Source organism: Triturus cristatus, chromosome 1_1 (assembly GCF_964204655.1).
Source record: "Triturus cristatus chromosome 1_1, aTriCri1.1, whole genome shotgun sequence".
Taxonomy (NCBI): Eukaryota; Metazoa; Chordata; class Amphibia; order Caudata; family Salamandridae; genus Triturus; species Triturus cristatus.
In genome coordinates this window covers 450,452,600-450,473,575 of record NC_140579.1, presented here as the reverse complement: position 1 = coordinate 450,473,575, position 20,976 = coordinate 450,452,600, and positions in this window count along the sequence as shown.

The window sequence follows — 20,976 nt, the reverse complement described above, 5'->3', positions numbered from 1 at the left end:
GCCATCTTCAGGGTTCTGAGACAACAGGTCTGGGAGAGGGTCACTCTCTTCCTCCTGTCCCTCATCTGTAGCCATGAGCAAGCCCATGTCTGCCCTGTCAACATATGCTTTAAGCCTGTTAACATGGAGTACCCTGTGGGGACTCCTGGGAGTTCCTAGGTCGACCAAGTAGGTGACCTCTCCCTTCTTTTCCAGGATTGTATGGGGTCCAGACCATTTGTCTTGGAGTGCTGCTGGGGCCACTGGCTCCAACACCCATACCTTCTGACCTGGCTGAAACTCAACCAAGACAGCCTTTTGGTCATGCCAAGCTTTCTGTAAGGCCTGGCTTGCCTCAAGGTTTTTGGATGCCTTCTCCATATACTCAGCCATCCTGGAGCAGAGACCAAGTACATAGTCCACTATGTCTAGCTTAGGCTTTTTGAGAGGTAACTCCCATCCTTCCTTCACCAAACACAGTGGGCCTCTTACAGGGTGCCCAAACAACAATTCAAAGGGGCTGTAGCCAACTCCTTTTTGTGGGACCTCTCTGTAAGCAAACAGAAGGCAGGGTAGAAGGATGTCCCATCTTCGCCTGAGCTTTTCAGGTAATCCTTTGATCATACCCTTTAGGGTTTTGTTGAATCTCTCAACAAGCCCATTGCATTGTGGGTGATAAGGGGTGGTGAACTTGTAGTTGACACCACATTCCTTCCACATAGCTGTCAAGTATCCTGACATAAAGTTGGTACCTCTGTCAGATACTACCTCCTTAGGAAACCCCACTCTGGAGAATACTCCCAGCAGGGCCCTGGCCACAACAGGAGCTGTAGTGGTCCTAAGGGGAATTGCCTCTGGATACCTGGTGGCATGATCCACTACCACCAGTATAAATCTGTGCCCAGATGCAGGGGGGGGATCCATGGGACCCACTATATCTATTCCCACTCTTTCAAAGGGGACCCCCACCACAGGTAGTGGTATTAGGGGGGCCTTTGTTGTGCCACCTGATTTGCCACTGGCTTGGCAGGTCACACAGGAGCGACAAAACTCCTTTGTATCTTCATTCATATGAGGCCAGTGAAAGTGAGGGACAAGCCTGTCCCAAGTCTTGTTCTGGCCTAAGTGTCCTGCTAAAGGAATATCATGGGCCAAGGTAAGAAGGAAGCCCCTAAATTGCAGAGGTATAACCAACCTCCTGGTAGCACCAGGCTTGGGGTCTCTAGCCTCTGAATAAAGGAGCCCTTCATCCCAATACACTTTATGGGTACCTTGAGCATTCCCAGCAGCCTCAGCAGCAGCCAGCTGTCTGAGGGGTTCAAGAGAGGGACAGGATAACTGAGCCTGCCTCAAGTCAGCCCTTGAAGGTCTCCCTGTCCCCAGAAACTCAACCTGATCAGGTTCAAGCTCTTCAGGGACAGTTCCTTCAGGGTCCTCTAGATCAGCTTCCTGGGAAGGCTGATCATCACTCTGAGGCAGGGGGGAAGGCACAGCCTTGACCCTCCTGTTCTTCTTCTTGGTAGGTGCTTGGTCCATTGTTCCAGGATCCAAGACCTGAGGTTCAGTGAGGCACTTTTTGGCCTGTGACCTGGTCACAGCAAGGACATGTGATGATATACCTAACATCTCTGCATGAGTCCTGTACTCCACTTCTGACCATAGAGAACTCTATAGGTCATTGGCCAACAAACATTCTACTGGGAGGTCTGCGCTAACCACAACCCTTTTGAGGCCAGTTACCCCTCCCCATGAAAAGTTAACAACTGCCACACTATGTGAAGTAGTGGCATTGCTGGCATTGGTCACCAGGTAGTTCTCACCTGGTATGTACTGTCCAGGGTCCACAAAGCCTGGTGTCACCATAGTGGCACTGGCACATGTGTCCCTGTAGGCTTGAGCCACTTTTTCATTAATTAAAGGAGTCTGTCTGTACTTGCCCAGGTTACTGGGGCTCACAGTCAGGGACAAATCAATGTCCCCATCACAGATCAAGACTGCCTGTGTCAGGGTTCTGTCTAAGTCAGAATCTCCTTCAGTTCCCATAGTGATTCCCACTACACCCTTTGTCTGGGGACCAACACTGCTAACAGTAGTACTGGGAGCAGGTGCCTTAGGGGCAACAGTGTTGGGGGCTCCACCCTTTTTGCAATCACTAGTCCAGTGAGTTGTATTTTTGCAATGATTGCACCAGGGTTTCTTTTGACCTTCTTTCTTCTTTTTGGACTGTTGTTGGGACCCACCCTCCTTAGCAGTAGTTTGGGGCCCTGTTGAAGACTTCTGGTCTTTAGATTTCTGATCTCCACCCTTTCGGTCTGTTTTCTTCTGATCACCCCCTTGGCCCTGGTTCTGGTTCTTTTGCTTAACCCTGGTTCTGACCCATTTGTCTGCCTTCTTTCCCAATTCTTGGGGAGAGGTCAGATCCGAGTCAACCAAGTGTTGATGCAGTTGCTGGTTTTGACAGTTATTTAAAATCTGTTCTCTCATCATCAAATTATACAATCCTGTAAAATCAGATACCTTACTTCCCAGCAACCAACCCTCCAAAGCCTTAGTGGCACATTCAACATATTCAGACCAGTCCTGAGTCTGTGTCTTTTGGGTGTCTCTGAACATTAACCTGTACTGTTCAGTGGTTAAGCCTAACCCATCTACCAGAACACTCTTCAGGACTCTGTAATTCCTGACATCCTCTTCTCTAACAGTGAGGAGTCTGTCTCTGCCTCTTCCTTCAAAGGAGAGCCAGAGGATTGCTGCCCACTGGTCTTCAGGAACCTGCTGAACCTTGCAGGCTCTCTCAAGAGCAGTTATCCATTTGTGGATGTCATCCCCACTTTTGTAGGGGGGCACAACCTTAGACAGGTTCCTATTATCAAAGACCCTATCTTTGTCCTTAGGGACAATGCTGCCACCAGTGGGTATAGACCCACTCTCTCTAGGTTGCCTAGCCTTGTTCAGTTTTTCTTCCATCAGGGCTACCTCTAGCTCCTGCTTCCTGATCCTCAGCTGGGCTTCCTGCATTCTGGCCTCATGTTCCCTCCTCTGAGGGGTGGTCATCCTTTTCCTGGAGTGACCTTGAGAGCCTCTAGAGCCATGAGAAGCATTGGAGTCACCTGAGCGATTCCTTTGCCTCCCAAGCCCTGTGTTAAGTCCACTGGGGAGATCCAATGGGGTAAACCCACTGTCAATCCCCAATAGCCTTAGTTTAGCTGGGCCAAGTATAACACTTGGCACAGGGCTAGTTCTCCCTTCATCATCACTACTTTCTGTATCCTCACCACTTTCCTCCCCTGTAGTATGATTCTCATCTAAGGGATGGCTATTGGAACTGGGTACCTCTGTAGCATCTTCAGAAGGGGGGGCTCCTGTTCCTGACCCTAAGGGGGCTAACTGGGAAGCTTTCCTGAGTTCTCTCTGATTCTCATCATTTTGTAAGAGTTCTCTGAGCTCAGCAGAGGTAGGGTTCTTGGGCTGTTTAAGGCCCCTAAGAGTTGCCAAATGCCTGAGCTCATTCTGATTAAGGGTAGCAAAGCTGGATGGTGCCCTCTGGGGGTCACTCTCAACAGAGATGGGTACAGTGGACCCCTCTGCCCCGGCCATTGCTCTTAAGTGTGGGTGGATGTGTTGCAATCTACCTACACTTGGGTTTACCTACTAAACCTATCTAGTAGTTGTAGTCAGGGTGTGCTACTCCCTTTGCTCTACAACAACTAAGTTCAGTAGAACTTATGTATATCTAATCTTGTTTTTATATGTACCTACAGGTACCTATGTGATCTTTCAATTGGTAACCAAGAGATTACAATGGTAAAACACAGCAAGCTCAAATCCAACCGCTGCTCACCAATGTGAGAAGTTGGCCTGGTATATGATGCTCACTAGTTAAAGTGATCACCTTGTACCATGCCAAGCAACCCTTATGGTGTGGTTGTAAGTCAACCTTTTCGGACTAGCTGCCCTAGTGGTAGCGTAGGCTAAGCAGTCTTTGAGGCTAAACTAGGGAAACGTGTTAAGCCAGCTGTTTTACCAAATGTAACCCCCTTTTATACCAATGAAAGGACACCACACAGATATATATTCAAAATATATATGTATTTATTTCTCAAAGTAACCCCTAGTCTCTTTATGAGCACAGGAGCACAAATCGTCAAACAAGATTACAGTAGAATACACAGAAGTTGCACTTTATATGGATAGGCCCTGGTGGCCACTCAAACCATATACTAAAATAGTGGTATAAGTACCACGAACAGAAAAGGGAAAAGCCCTAGGGCCTCTAGAATCGCTGGGCCTACAAGGAGCTAACTTCAGTTAGTGACCAGGAGGTCCACGGGTGGCGTGTGCAGAGCAAATAGTCACACGCGTGCTCCCATAGGTTTCAATGGGTGCGTAAAAAGTACAAAGTTACTGCAAAGAGGATCTTCCGGATGGACTAGGAACTCAAGATTTGGAACACAGGCACTAGAGATGTAATACTACACTTGGGCACAGGTGTGCCAGCTTTACCTCACCCACAGGAAGCGGGTGCATAGGCCTCGAAGTGCGTCGGGTTTCTTCTATCTGTTCCGTGGAGCTTGAAGACAAAGATGCTGCAGGCGGTCGGTCCGGGAGAGATGCAGTGGATCCAAGAGTGGATAGGGGATGCTGAAGACCTGTAAGCAGAGGGGACAGTGTTCACAGTCACTAGCCAGTGACCAGCGTGGCACCAGGTGGGTACCAGGCAATGTCGGGTGCAAACAGGAAGAAAGGTGTAGCTTGTCTCTGCAGCCACGTGGTCCCTGGAGGTTGACGACGTCCAGGAGTCGGTTCTCGAGCTGTCCCACGCAGGCTCTCGCTGTCGGCGGTGTCGGCGACTTGATCGAAGCAAACAAGCCTTGGCAAAAGCAATTGTTGTAGGAGATGAAATAAGCTGATGGTTCTGACCAGCAAGGTCAGAAGGACGGCTCCTTTGGAGGGGAGCAAGGGCCAGTCTGGAGCAACCAGACCAGCGGTGTATTTTGTAGAGTTCGTCGCCAAGATGGCTACTAGCCAGCGGGCCAGCAACCGGTTAGGCGCGTCGAGTGGCAAAATGCAGAAGGGCCCCACGCAGATCGTGGAGATGCTGGAGGGCTCACCTTTGGTGCAGATGCTGCTCGGGTGTTGGGCTTCTCAGATCCCAAAGCACAACTTGGAGGGAGCCTCGGTTGTTGCACTTGTCAGCTTGTCGTGGTCGTTTCAAGATGGCTGGCTCCACGTGTCTCGGCGCCTCCACGGGTCTCCTCTTTTCAGGGACTGTGGATCGGGCGGTGAGAGGTCTGGAGGTCCAGGTCTTGTCAGTCTCTGGGCTCGGGCTCCGGCGGGAGGCGGCGGCAAAGCAGACGTTGATTCGCTGGATGGTGCTTGCGTTAGCAAGGTGGTCACTCCCTGACCACAGGGGAGATTTTCTTCAGTCCTCTGTGCGGCAGAGCGTCGAAGTTCCCGTCTTCTTCTCAGTGTTAAGTTGATTCCAGGATGTCTGAAGTCTTAGGACACAGCTCCTACCTTTAAGCGGATTCTAGGGGCCGGACTACCTGCTAGGTCCCTCCCTATGGGTGGGACCAGGAAGGGGGGTGGTTACACCCCCAATCCTTTGTCCAGCTCGCCCCAGGCCCGGGACTGGTGTGCCCCAGGACCGGTTTGAACTGGCATATGCACCGAGGCTCCTTGTGAGCCACAGGCATGTCTGGTTTCTTTCAAGCCCTACCTGACCAATACACAAAATCCTGTCTGGGGTGGTGCATGCACCTCCCCTGGCAGGAAACCCTTTGTCCACACCTCCCAAGCTGGAAGGACTCCCAGCAGCAGGAGGGCAGACTTGTGTCTGTGGTGGCAGCATCCATTTTGTGGAGATGAGGCTATGTCTGATTTTACCCGGGTCTCAGGTACTGTACATGTCGTGTCCCTCTAGAAGGGTGGAATGCTAACCCCGTCGCCAGAATTGGCGAGGGGTTAGTATTCCAATTCGTATGAAACCTTACTCGACATGTTTTGATAAAGCCAAACCAAAGATAGCATTTAACCGCGAGGTTCATAATGCACTTAAGAGTATATGGTATGACGATATCTGGAAACAGTAGAAGGAAGTTGTTCCGACCACTGCAGACAGGCTCAGCTCATGCCAGAGCACCATCTCACATGGAACCAAGCACTCTGCCTTCAGGATTGTTAAGGCCTGCCATAGGAGTGACTTATAGGTTACCATGTGTCCCATTTAAGGTTAGGTATAGGTATACTACACCTAAGTAAGTGGTGATTACACCAACTTACCCCAGCTGAGTGATCAGCCAGTTGTGTCAAATTGTTAGGCCAAGCCTGGGGTGGCATAATACATGCTTCAGCCCCTGGCAGGCCTTGGGTACACCAATGCCCTGGGTACCTAGTGTACACTGGTACAGGGGCTGACAGGGTGATCCACTTCCAATTGGTTATGCACCTAGGGTGCATAGTTTTAATTTAGTAGAGAGAACAGCAGGCTGGGGGTCTGATTGGCAGGCCCACAGCCTCAATATGTCAAAAACCAGTGAAGCAAAAAGCAAAAATTTGGGGTGACCATAGGATAGCAGACCCTACTCTCCTACAGCAGCCTACTCCCCAAACCCCAGAATTGAAAGACTGTAATCTTTACTTATGACGGTTAAAGAACCAGAAACACGTGTCTAGAGATCAGCACTATCTGCGCCAACTGTGGCGAAACACTCGAACACTCTTGAAGCAAGCAAGTAACCGAAACTGCATTTACCACAATGCCAGGGGCGAACCTTGCTGGGAGGTGAAGCGGTGTGCTCCCACCCCTGTTCCTGTTTAATAGTTCTCCTGTGAGTCATTGAGCTGACGAGCTTGTGGATGAAGCACCCGCATGCCTGTGAGAGGTACCTGACCTGAGAAAGATGTTGGCAGCCTACTCAGCAAACTCCAGATTTCAAAGACTGTAATCTCTACTGATGACGGTTAAAGAACCAGAACCACATGTCTAGAGATCAGCACTATCTGCGCCAACTGTGGGGAAACACTTGAACACTCTTGAAGCAAGCAAGTAACTGAAACTGCATTTACCACAATGCCAGGGTGCGAACCTTGCTGGGAGGTGAAGCGGTGTGCTCCCACCCCTGTTCCTGTTTAATAGTACTCCTGTGAGTCATTGAGCTGACAAGCTCGTGGATAAAGCACCCGCATGCCTGGTAGAGGTACCTGATCTGAGAAAGATGTTGGCAGCATACTCAGCAAACCCCACATTTGAAAGACTGTAATCTCTACCTATGACAGATAAAGAACCAGAACCACGTTTCTAGAGATTAGCACTATCTGCGCCAACTGTGGCGAAACACTCGAACACTCTTGAAGGAAGCAAGTAACTGAAACTGCATTTAACACAATGCCAGGGTGCGAACCTTCCTGTGTGGTGAAGCGGTGTGTTCCCACACCTGTTCATGTTTAATAGTTCTCCCGTGAGTCATTGAGCTGACGAGCTGGTGGATGAGGCAACCGCATGCCTGTGAGAGGTACCTGACCTGAGAAAGATGTTGGCAGCCTACTCAGCAAACCACAGATTTCAAAGACTGTAATCTCTACCTATGACAGATAAAGAACCAGAACCACGTTTCTAGAGATTAGCACTATCTGCGCCAACTGTGGCGAAACACTAGAACACTCTTGAAGCAAGCAAGTAACTGAAACTGCATTTAACACAATGCCAGGGGCGAACCTTGCTGGGAGGTGAAGCGGTGTGCTCCCACCCCTGTTCCTGTTTAATAGTACTCCCAGGAGTCATTGAGCTGACAAGCTGGTGGATGAAGCACCCGCATGCCTGTGAGAGGTACCTGACCGGAGAAAGATGTTGGGAGCCTACTCAGCAAACCCCACATTTGAAAGACTGTAATCTCAACTGATGGCGGTAAAGAACCAGAAACACATGTCTAGAGATCAGCACTATCTGCGCCAATTGTGGCGAAACACTCGAACACTCTTGAAGCAAGCAAGTAACCGAAACTGCATTTACCACAATGCCAGGGGCGAACCTTGCTGGGAGGTGAAGCGGTGTGCTCCCACCCCTGTTCCTGTTTAATAGTTCTCCCGTGAGTCATTGAGCTGACAAGCTTGTGGAAGAAGCACCTGCATGCCTGTGAGAGGTACCTGACCTGAGAAAGATGTTGGCAGCCTACTCAGCAAACCCCAGATTTCAAAGACTAATCTCTACTGATGACGGTTAAAGAACCAGAACCACATGTCTAGAGATCAGCACTATCTGCGCCAACTGTGGCGAAACACTTGAACACTCTTGAAGCAAGCAAGTAACTGAAACTGCATTTACCACAATGCCAGGGTGCGAACCTTGCTGGGAGGTGAAGCGGTGTGCTCCCACCCCTGTTCCTGTTTAACAGTACTCCTGTGAGTCATTGAGCTGACAAGCTCGTGGATGAAGCACCCGCATGCCTGTGAGAGGTACCTGATCTGAGAAAGATGTTGGCAGCATACTCAGCAAACCCCACATTTGAAAGACTGTAATCTCTACCTATGACAGATAAAGAACCAGAACCACGTTTCTAGAGATCAGCACTATCTGCGTCAACTGTGGCAAAACACTCGAACACTCTTGAAGGAAGCAAGTAACTGAAACTGCATTTAACACAATGCCAGGGTGCGAACCTTCCTGTGTGGTGAAGCGGTGTGTTCCCACACCTGTTCCTGTTTAATAGTTCTCCCGTGAGTCATTGAGCTGACGAGCTGGTGGATGAGGTACCCGCATGCCTGTGAGAGGTACCTGACCTGAGAAAGATGTTGGCAGCCTACTCAGCAAACCCCAGATTTCAAAGACTGTAATCACTACTGATGACTGTTAAAGAACCAGAATCACGTGTCTAGAGATCAGCACTATCTGCGCCAACTGTGACGAACCACTAGAACACTCTTGAAGAGAGCAAGTAACTGAAACTGCATTTACCACAATGCCAGGGGCGCACCTTGCTGGGAGGTGAAGCGGTGTGCTCCCACCTCTGTTCCTGTTTAATAGTACTCCCATGAGTCATTTAGATGACGAGCTCATGGATGAAGCACCCGCATGCCTGTGAGAGGTACCTGACCTGAGAAAGATGTTGGCAGCCTACTCAGCAAAGCCCACATTTGAAAAACTGTAATCTCTACTGATGACGGTCAAAGAACCAGAACCACGTGTCTAGAGATCAGCACCATCTGTGCCAACTGTGGCAAAACACTCAAACACTCTTGAAGCAAGGAAGTAACTGAAACTGCATTTACCACAATGCCGGGGGCGAAACTTGCTGGGAGGTGAAGCGGTGTGCTCCCCTCCCTGTTCCTATTTAAAAGTAGTCCCGTAAGTCATTGAGCTGACGAGCTCGTGGATGAAGGACCCGCATGCCTGTGACAGGTACCTGACCTGAGAAAGATATTGGCAGCCTACTCAGCAAACCCCAGATTTGAAAGACTGTAATCTCTACCTATGACAGTTAAAGAACCAGAACCACGTGTCTAGAGATCAGCACTATCTGTGCCAACTGTGGCGAAACACTCAAACACTCTTGAAGCAAGGAAGTGACTGAAACTGCATTTACCACAATGCCGGGGGTGAAACTTGCTGGGAGGTGAAGCGGTGTGCTCCCTCCCTGTTCCTATTTAAAAGTAGTCCCGTAAGTCATTGAGCTGACGAGCTCGTGGATGAAGGACCCGCATGCCTGTGAGAGGTACCTGACCTGCGAAAGATGTTAGCAGCCTACTCAGCAAGGCCCACATTTGAAAAACTGTAATCTCCACTGATCACGGTTAAAGAACCAGAAACACATGTCTATAGATCAGCACTATATGCGCCAACTGTGTCGAAACACTCGCACACTCTTAAAGCAAGCAAGTAACTGAAACTGCATTTACCACAATGCCAGGGTGCAAATCTTGCTGTGTGGTGAAGCGGTGTGTTCCCACCCCTGTTCCTGTTTAATAGTACTCCTGTGAGTCATTGAGCTGACAAGCTCGTGGATGAAGCACCCGCATGCCTGTGAGAGGTACCTGATCTGGGAAAGATGTTGGCAGCATACTCAGCAAACCTCACATTTGAAAGACTGTAATCTCTACTGATGATGGTTAAAGAACCAGAACCACGTGTCTAGAGATCAGCACTATCTGCGTCAACTGTGGCAAAACACTCGAACACTCTTGAAGCAAGCAAGTAACTGAAACTGCATTTTCCACAATTCCAGGGGCGAACCTTGCCGGGAGGTGAAACAGAGTCCTCCCACCCCTGTTCCTGTTTAATAGTTCTCCAGTGAGTCATTGAGATGACGAGCTCGTGGATGAAGCACCCGCTTGCCTGTGAGAGGTACCAGACCTGAGAAAGATGTTGGCAGCCTACTCAGCAAACCCCGGAATTGAAAGACTGTAATCTCTACTGATGACTGTTAAAGAACCAGAAACACGTGTCCAGAGATCAGCACTATCTGCGCCAACTGTGGCGAAACACTCGAACACTCTTGAAGCAAGCAAGTTACTGAAACTGCAATTACCACAATGTCAGGGGCGAACCTAGCTGGGAGGTGAAGCGGCGTCCTCCCACTCCTGTTCCTGTTTAATAGTTCTCCAGTGAGTCATTGAGCTGTCGAGCTGGTGGATGAAGCACCCACATGCCTGTGAGACATACCAGACCTGAGAAAGATGTTGGCAGCCTACTCAGCAAACCCCAGATTTCAAAGACTGTAATCTCTACTGATGACAGTTAAACAACCAGAACCACGTGTCTAGAGATCAGCACTATCTGCGCCAACTGTGGCGAAACACTCGAACACTCTTGAAACATGTAAGTAACCGAAACTGCATTTACCACAATGCCAGGGGCGAACCTTGCTGGAGGTGAAGCGGCGTCCTCCCACCCCTTTTCCCGTTTAATAGTTCTCCAGTGAGTCATTGAGCTGACGAGCTCGTGGATGAAGCACCTGCATGCCTGTGAGACGTACCAGACCTGAGAAAGATGTTGGCAGCCTACTCCCCAAACCCCAGATTTCAAAGACTGTAATCTCTACTGATGACGGTTAAACAACCAGAACCACGTGTCTAGAGATCAGCACTATCTGCGCCAACTGTGGTGAAACACTCGAACACTCTTGAAGCAAGCAAGTAACTGAAACTGCATTTATCACAATGCCAGGGGCAAACCTTGCTGGGAGGTGAAGCGGTGAGCTCCCACCCCTGTTCCTGTTTAGTAGTACTCCCATGAGTCATTGAGCTAACGAGCTCGTGGATAAAGCACCCGCATGCCTGTGAGAGGTACCTGACCTGAGAAAGATGTTGGCAGCCTACTCAGCAAACCCCAGATTTCAAAGACTGTAATCTCTACTGATGACGGTTAAACAACCAGAACCACGTGTCTAGAGATCAGCACTATCTGCGCCAACTGTGGTGAAACACTCGAACACTCTTGAAGCAAGCAAGTAACTGAAACTGCATTTAACACAATGCCAGGGTGCGAACCTTCCTGTGTGGTGAAGGGGTGTGTTCCCACAGCTGTTCCTGTTTAATAGTTCTCCCGTGAGTCATTGAGCGGACGAGCTGGTGGATGAGGCACCCGCATGCCTGTGAGAGGTACCTGACCTGAGAAAGATGTTGGCAGCCTACTCAGCAAACCCCAGATTTCAAAGACTGTAATCTCTACTGATGACTGTTAAAGAACCAGAATCACGTGTCTAGAGATCAGCACTATCTGCGCCAACTGTGGCGAAACACTAGAACACTCTTGAAGCAAGCAAGTAACTGAAACTGCATTTACCACAATGCCAGGGGCGAACCTTGCTGGGAGGTGAAGCGGTGTGCTCCCACCCCTGTTCCTGTTTAATAGTACTCCCATGAGTCATTGAGCTGACGAGCTTGTAGATGAAGCACCCGCATGCCTGTGAGAGGTACCTGACCTCAGAAAGATGTTGGCAGCCTACTCAGCAAACCCCGCATTTGAAAGACTGTAATCACTACTGATCAAGGTTAAAGAACCAGAAACACATGTCTAGAGATCAGCACTATCTGCGCCTATTGTGGCGAAACACTCGAACACTCTTGAAGGAAGCAAGTAACTGAAACTGCATTTACCACAATGCCAGGGGCGAACCTTGCTGGGAGGTGAAGCGGTGTGCTCCCACCCCTGTTCCTGTTTAATAGTACTCCAGTGAGTCATTGAGTTGACGAGCTGGTGGATGAAGCACCCGCATGCCTGTGAGAGGAACCTGATCTGAGAAAGATGTTGGCAGCATACTCAGCAAACCTCACATTTGAAAGACTGTAATCTCTACTGATGATGGTTAAAGAACCAGAACCACGTGTCTAGAGATCAGCACTATCTGCGTCAACTGTGGCGAAACACTCGAACACTCTTGAAGCAAGCAAGTAACTGAAACTGCATTTTCCACAATTCCAGGGGCGAACCTTGCCGGGAGGTGAAGCAAAGTCCTCCCACCCCTGTTCCTGTTTAATAGTTCTCCAGTGAGTCATTAAGATGACGAGCTCGTGGATGAAGCACCCGCATGCCTGTGAGAGGTACCAGACCTGAGAAAGATGTTGGCAGCCTACTCAGCAAACCCCGGATTTGAAAGACTGTAATCTCTACTGATGATGGTTAAAGGACCAGAAACACGTGTCTAGAGATCAGCACTATCTGCGCAAACTGTGGCGAAACACTTGAACACTCTTGAAGCAAGCAAGTTACTGAAACTGCAATTACCACAATGTCAGGGGCGAACCTAGCTGGGAGGTGAAGCGGCGTCCTCCCACTCCTGTTCCTGTTTAATAGTTCTCCAGTGAGTCATTGAGCTGACGAACTGGTGGATGAAGCACCCACATGCCTGTGAGACATACCAGACCTGAGAAAGATGTTGGCAGCCTACTCAGCAAACCCCAGATTTCAAAGACTGTAATCTCTACTGATGACGGTTAAACAACAAGAAACACGTGTCTAGAGATCAGCACTATCTGCGCCAACTGTGGCGAAACACTCAAACACTCTTGAAACATGTAAGTAACCGAAACTGCATTTACCACAATGCCAGGGGCGAACCTTGCTGGAGGTGAAGCGGTGAGCTCCCACCCCTGTTCCTGTTTAGTAGTACTCCCATGAGTCATTGAGCTAACGAGCTCGTGGATAAAGCACCCGCATGCCTGTGAGAGGTACCTGACCTGAGAAAGATGTTGGCAGCCTACTCAGCAAACCACACATTTTTAAGACTGTAATCGCTACCTATGACAGTTAAAGAACCAGAACCACGTCTCTAGAGATCAGCACTATCTGCGCCAACTGTGGCGAAACACTCGAAAACTCTTGAAGCAAGCAAGAAACTGAAACTGCATTTACCACAATGCCAGGGGCTAACCTTGCTGGGAGGTGAAGCGGTGTTCCCCCACCCCTGTTCCTGTTTTATAGTACTCCCGTGAGTCATAGAGCTGACGAGCTAGTGGATGAAGCACCCGCATACCTGTGAGGGGTACCTGACCTGAGAAAGATGTTGGCAGCCTACTCAGCAAAGCCCACATTTGAAAAACTGTAATCTCTACAGATGACGGTTAAAGAACCAGAAACACGTGTATAGAGATCAGCACTATATGCACAACTGTGGCGAAACACTCAAACACTCTTGAAGCAAGCAAGTAACTGAAACTCCATTTACAACAATCCCAGGGTGCGCACCTTGCTTGGAGGTGAAGCGGTGTGTTCCCGCCCCTGTTCCTGTTTAATAGTACTCCTGTGAGTCATTGAGCTGACAAGCTCATGGATGAAGCGCCCGCATGCCTGTGAGAGGTACCTGATCTGAGAAAGCTGTTGGCAGCATACTCAGCAAACCCCACATTTGAAAGACTGTAATCTCTACTGATGATGGTTAAAGAACCAGAACCACGTGTCTAGAGATCAGCACTATCTGCGTCAACTGTGGCGAAACACTCAAACACTCTTGAAGCAAGCAAGTAACTGAAACTGCATTTTCCACAATTCCAGGGGCAAACCGTGCCGGGAGGTGAAGCGGTGTGCTCCCACCCCTGTTCCTGTTAATAGTTCTCCCGTGACTCATTGAGCTGACGAGCTGGTGGATGAAGCACCCGCATGCCTGTGAGACATACAAGACCTGACAAAGATGTTGGAAGCCTACTCAGCAAACCCCAGATTTCAAAGACTGTGTAATCTCTACTGATGACGGTTAAACAACCAGAACCACGTGTCTAGAGATCAGCACTATCTGCGCCAACTGTGGCGAAACACTCAAACACTCTTGAAGCAAGGAAGTAACTGAAACTGCATTTACCACAATTCCGGGGGCGAAACTTGCTGGGAGGTAAAGCGGTGTGCTCCCCTCCCTGTTCCTATTTAAAAGTAGTCCCGTGAGTCATTGAGCTGACGAGCTCGTGGATGAAGGACCCGCCTGCCTGTGAGAGGTACCTGACCTGAGAAAGACATTGGCAGCCTACTCAGCAAACCCCAGATTTGAAAGACTGTAATCTCTACCTATGACAGTTAAAGAACCAGGACCACGTGTCTAGAGATCAGCACTATCTGTGCCAACTGTGGCGAAACACTCAAACACTCTTGAAGCAAGGAAGTGACTGAAACTGCATTTACCACAATGCCAGGGTGCGAACCTTGCAGGCAGGTGAAGCGGTGTGCTCCCACCCCTGTTCCTGTTTAATAGTACTCCTGTGAGTCATTGAGCTGACAAGCTCGTGGATGAAGCACCCGCATGCCTGTGAGAGGAACCTGATCGGAGAAAGATGTTGGCAGCATACTCAGCAAACCTCACATTTGAAAGACTGTAATCTCTACTGATGATGGTTAAAGAACCAGAACCATGTGTCTAGAGATCAGCACTATCTGTGTCAACTGTGGCGAAACACTCGAACACTCTTGAAGCAAGCAAGTAACTGAAACTGCATTTTCCACAATTCAAGGGCCGAACCTTGCCGGGAGGTGAAGAGGAGTCCTCCCACCCCTGTTCCTGTTTAATAGTTCTCCAGTGAGTCATTGAGATGACGAGCTCGTGGATGAAGAATCCGCATGCCTGTGAGAGGTACCTGACCTGAGAAAGATGTTGGAAGCCTACTCAGCAAACCCCAGATTTCAAAGACTGTAATCTCTACCTATGACAGTTAAAGAACCAGAACCACGTGTCTAGAGATCAGCACTATCTGTGCCAACTGTGGCGAAACACTCAAACACTCTTGAAGCAAGGAAGTAACTGAAACTGCATTTACCACAATGCCAGGGACGAAAATTGCTGGGAGGTGAAGCGGTGTGCTCCCATCCCTGTTCCTATTTAAAAGTATTCCTGTAAGTCATTGAGCTGACGAGCTTGTGGATGAAGGACCCGCATGCCTGTTAGAGATACCTGACCTGAGAAAGATGTTGGCAGCCTACTCAGCAAACCCCACATTTGAAAGACTGGAATCTCTACTGATGACGGTTAATGAACCAGAACCACGTGTCTAGAGATCAGCACTATCTGCGTCAACTGTGGCGAAACACTCGAACACTCTTGAAGCAAGCAAGTAACTGAAACTGCATTTACGACAATGCCAGGGGCGAACCTTGCTGGGAGGTGAAACGGTGTGCTCCCACCCCTGTTCCTGTTTAGTAGTACTCCCATGAGTCATTGAGCTGACGAGCACATGGATGAAGCTCCCGCATGCCTGTGAGAGGTACCTGACCTGCGAAAGATGTTAGCAGCCTACTCAGCAAACCCCACATTTGAAAAACTGTAATCTCCACTGATCACGGTTAAAGAACCAGAAACACGTGTCTAGAGATCAGCACTATCTGCGCCAACTGTGGCGAAAAACTCGAACACTCTGGAAGCAAGCAAGTAACTGAAACTGCATTTACCACAATGCCAGGGTGCGAACCTTGCTGGGAGGTGAATCGGTGTGCTCCCACCCCTGTTCCTGTGTAATAGTACTCCTGTGAGTCATTGAGCTGACAAGCTCGTGGATGAAGCACCCGCATGCCTGTGAGAGGTACCTGATCTGAGAAAGATGTTGGCAGCATACTCAGCAAACCCCAGATTTCAAAGACTGTAATCTCTACTGATGACGGTTAAAGAACCAGAACCACATGTCTAGAGATCAGCACTATCTGCGCCAACTGTGGCGAAACACTCGAACACTCTTGAAGCAAGCAAGTAACTAAAACTGCATTTACCACAATGCCAGGGTGCGAACCTTGCTGGGAGGTGAATCGGCGTCCTCCCACCCCTGTTCCTGTTTAATAGTTCTCCAGTGAATCATTGAGCTGAAAAGCTGGTGGATGAAGCACCCGCATGCCTGTGAGAGGTACCTGACTTGAGAAAGATGTTGGCAGCCTACTCAGCAAACCCCACATTTGAAAGACTGTAATCTCTACTGATGACGGTTAAAGAACCAGAAACACGTGTCTAGAGATCAGCACTATCTGCGTCAACTGTGGCGAAACACTCGAACACTCTTGAAGCAAGCAAGTAACCGAAACTGCATTTACCACAATGCCAGGGACGAGCCTTGCAGGGAGGTGAAGCGGTGTGCTCCCACCCCTGTTCCTGTTTAATAGTTCTCCAGTGAGTCATTGAGCTGACGAGCTCGTGGATGAAGCACCTGCATGCCTGTGAGACGTACCAGACCTGAGAAAGATGTTGGCAGCCTACTCCCCAAACCCCAGAATTGAAAGACTGTAATCTTTGCTTATGACGTTTAAAGAACCAGAAACACGTGTCTAGAGATCAGCACTATCTGCGCCAACTGTGGCGAAACACTCGAACACTCTTGAAGCAAGCAAGTAACCGAAACTGCATTTACCACAATGCCAGGGGCGAACCTTGCTGGGAGGTGAAGCGGTGTGCTCCCACCCCTGTTCCTGTTTAATAGTACTCCCAGGCGTCATTGAGCTGACAAGCTGGTGGATGAAGCACTCGCATGCCTTTGAGAGGTACCTGACCTGAGAAAGATAATGGGAGCCTACTCAGCAAACCCAACATTTGAAAGACTGTAATCTCAACTGATGGCGGTTAAAGAACCAGAAACACGCGTCTAGAGATCAGCACTATATGCTCCAACTGTGGCGAAACACTCGAACACTCTTAAAGCAAGCAAGTAACTGAAACTGCATTTACCACAATGCCAGGGTGCGAACCTTGCTGGGAGGTGAAGCGGTGTGTTCCCACCCCTGTTCCTGTTTAATAGTACTCCTGTGAGTCATTGAGCTGACAAGCTCGTGGATGAAGCACCCGCATGCCTGTGAGAGGAACCTGATCTGAGAAAGATGTTGGCAGCATACTCAGCAAACCTCACATTTGAAAGACTGTAATCTCTACTGATGATGGTTAAAGAACCAGAACCATGTGTCTAGAGATCAGTACTATCTGCGTCAACTGTGGCGAAACACTCGAACACTCTTGAAGAAAGCAAGTAACCGAAACTGCATTTACCACAATGCCAGGGACGAGCCTTGCTGGGAGGTGAAGCGGTGTTCTCCCACCCCTGTTCCTGTTTAATAGTTCTCCAGTGAGTCATTGAGCTGACGAGCTCGTGGATGAAGCACCTGCATGCCTGTGAGACGTACCAGACCTGAGAAAGATGTTGGCAGCCTACTCCCCAAACCCCAGAATTGAAAGACTATAATCTTTGCTTATGACGGTTAAAGAACCAGAAACACGTGTCTAGAGATCAGCACTATCTGCGCCAACTGTGGCGAAACACTCGAACACTCTTGAAGCAAGCAAGTAACCGAAACTGCATTTACCACAATGCCAGGGGCGAACCTTGCTGGGAGGTGAAGCGGTGTGCTCCCACCCCTGTTCCTGTTTAATAGTACTCCCAGGCGTCATTGAGCTGACAAGCTGGTGGATGAAGCACTCGCATGCCTGTGAGAGGTACCTGACCTGAGAAAGATAATGGGAGCCTACTCAGCAAACCCCACATTTGAAAGACTGTAATCTCAACTGATGGCGGTTAAAGAACCAGAAACACGCGTCTAGAGATCAGCACTATATGCTCCAACTGTGGCGAAACACTCGAACACTCTTAAAGCAAGCAAATAACTGAAACTGCATTTACCACAATGCCAGGGTGTGAACCTTGCTGGGAGGTGAAGCGGTGTGCTCCCACCCCTGTTCCTGTTTAATAGTACTCCTGTGAGTCATTGAGCTGACAAGCTCGTGGATGAAGCACCCGCATGCCTGTGAGAGGTACCTGATCTGAGAAAGATGTTGGCAGCTGTAGGAAGGTGGATATCTGACTATGGTTACCCCCAAATTTTTGCCTAGTGTCTAGCTGGTTTTTCGACTTAGTTGGCCTGAGATCCTGCTATTCAGGATCTCAGCCTGGCTGTTCTCTCTTTAAAATGGACTCCATGTACCCTAGGTACATACCCAATTGGTTGGATCACCCTGTCAGCCCCTGTACCAGTGTACACTAGGTACCCAGGGCATTGGTGTACCCAAGGCATGCCAAGGGCTGCAGCATGTATTATGCCACCCCAGGCTTGGCCTAACAATTTGACACAACTGGCTGATCACTCAGCTGGGGTAAGTTGGTGTAATCACCTCTTACTTAGGTGTAGTATACCTATACCTAACCTTAAATGGGACACCTGGTAACCTATAAGTCACTCCTATGGCAGGCCTTAACAATCCTGAAGGCAGAGTGCTTGGTTCCATGTGAGATGGTGCTCTGGCATGAGCTGAGCCTGTCTGCAGTGGTCGGAACAACTTCCTTCTACTGTTTCCAGATATCGTCATACCATATACTCTTAAGTGCATTATGAACCTCGCGGTTAAATGCTATCTTTGGTTTGGCTTTATCAAAACATGTCGAGTAAGGTGTCATACGAATTGGAATACTAACCCCTCGCCAATTCTGGCGACGGGGTTAGCATTCCACCCTTCTAGAGGGACACGACATGTACAGTGCCTGAAACCCGGGTAAAATCAGACATAGCCTCAGCTCCACAAAATGGATGCTGCCACCACAGACACAAGTCTGCCCTCCTGCTGCTGGGAGTCCTTTCAGCTTGGGAGGTGTGGACAAAGGGTTTCCTGCCAGGGGAGGTGCGTGCACCACCCCAGACAGGATTTTGTGTATTGGTCAGGTAGGGCTTGAAAGAAACCAGACATGCCTGTGGCTCACAAGGAGCCTCGGTGCATATGCCAGTTCAAACCGGTCCTGGGGCACACCAGTCCCGGGCCTGGGGCGAGCTGGACAAAGGATTGGGGGTGTAACCACCCCCCTTCCTGGTCCCACCCATAGGGAGGGACCTAGCAGGTAGTCCGGCCCCTAGAATCCGAATAAAGGTAGGAGCTGTGTCCTAAGACTTCAGACATCCTGGAATCAACTTAAAACTAAGAAGAAGACGGGAACTTCGACGCTCTGCTGCACAGAGGACTGAAGCCAATCTCCCCTGTGGTCAGGGAGTGACCACCTTGCTAACGCAAGCACCATCCAGCGAATCAACGTCTGCTTTGCCGCCGCCTCCCGCCGGAGCCCGAGCCCAGAGACTGACAAGACCTGGACCTCCAGACCTCTCACCGCCCGATCCACAGTCCCTGCAAAGAGGAGACCCGTGGAGGCACCGAGACACGTGGAGCCAGCCATCTTGAAACGACTACGACAAGCTGACCAGTGCAACAACCGAGGCTCCCTCCAAGTTGTGCTTTGGGTCCTGTGAAGCCCAACCCTCGAGCAGCATCTGCACCAAAGGTGAGCCCTCCAGCATCTCCACGATCTGCGTGGGGCCCTTCTGCATTTTGCCACTCGACGCGCCTAACCGGTTGCTGGCCCGCTGGCTAGTGGCCATCTTGGCGACGAAATCTACGACAAACACCGCTGGTCTGGTTGCTCCAGACTGGCCCTTGCTCCCCTCCAAAGGAGCAGTTCCTCTGACCTTGCTGGTCAGAACCATCAGCTTAAACTCCTTGCCTACAACAATTGCTTTTGCCAAGGCTTGTTTGCTTCGATCAAGTCGCCGACACCGCCGACAGCGAGAGCCTGCGTGGGACAGCTCGTGACTCGACTCCTGGACGTCGTCGACCTTCAGGGACCACGTGGCTGCAGAGTCAAGCTACACCTTCCTTCCTGTTTGCACCCGACATCGCCTGGTACCCACCTGGTGCCACGCTGGTCACTGGCTAGTGACTGTGAACACTGTCCCCTCTGCTTACAGATCTTCAACATCTCCGATCCACTCTTGGATCCACTGCATCTCTTCCCGACCGACCGCCTGCAGCACTTTTGTCTACAGGCCCCACGGAACAGATAGAAGAAACCCGACGCACTTCGAGGCCTATGCACCCGCTTCCTGTGGGTGAGGTAAAGCTGGCACACCTGTGCCCAAGTGTAGTATTACATCTCTAGTGCCTGTGTTCCAAATCTTAAGTTCCTAGGTCATCCGGAAGATTCCTTTTGCAGTAACTTTGTACTTTTTACGCACCCATTGAAACCTATGGGAGCACGCGTGTGACTATTTGCTCTGCACACGCCACCCGTGGACCTCCTGGTCACTAACTGACGTTAGCTCCTTGTAGGCCCAGCGATTCTAGAGGCCCTAGGCCTTTTCCCTTTTCTGTTCGTGGTACTTATACCACTATTTTAGTATATGGTTCGAGTGGCCACCAGGGCCTATCCATATAAAGTGCAACTTCTGTGTATTCTGTGATAATCTTGTTTGACGATTTGTGCTCCTGTGCTCATAAAGAGACTAGGGGTTACTTTGAGAAATAAATACATATATATTTTGAATATATATCTGTGTGGTGTCCTTTCATTGGTATAAAAGGGGGTTACTATTGGTAAAACAGCTTGCTTAACACGCATCACGAGTTTAGCCTCAAAGACTGCTTAGCCTACGCTACCACTAGGGCAGCTAGTCCGAAAAGGTTGACTTAAAACCACACCATAAGGGTTGCTTGGCATGGTACAAGGTGATCACTTTAACTAGTGAGCATCATATACCAGGCCAACTTCTCACATTGGTGAGCAGCGGTTGGATTTGAG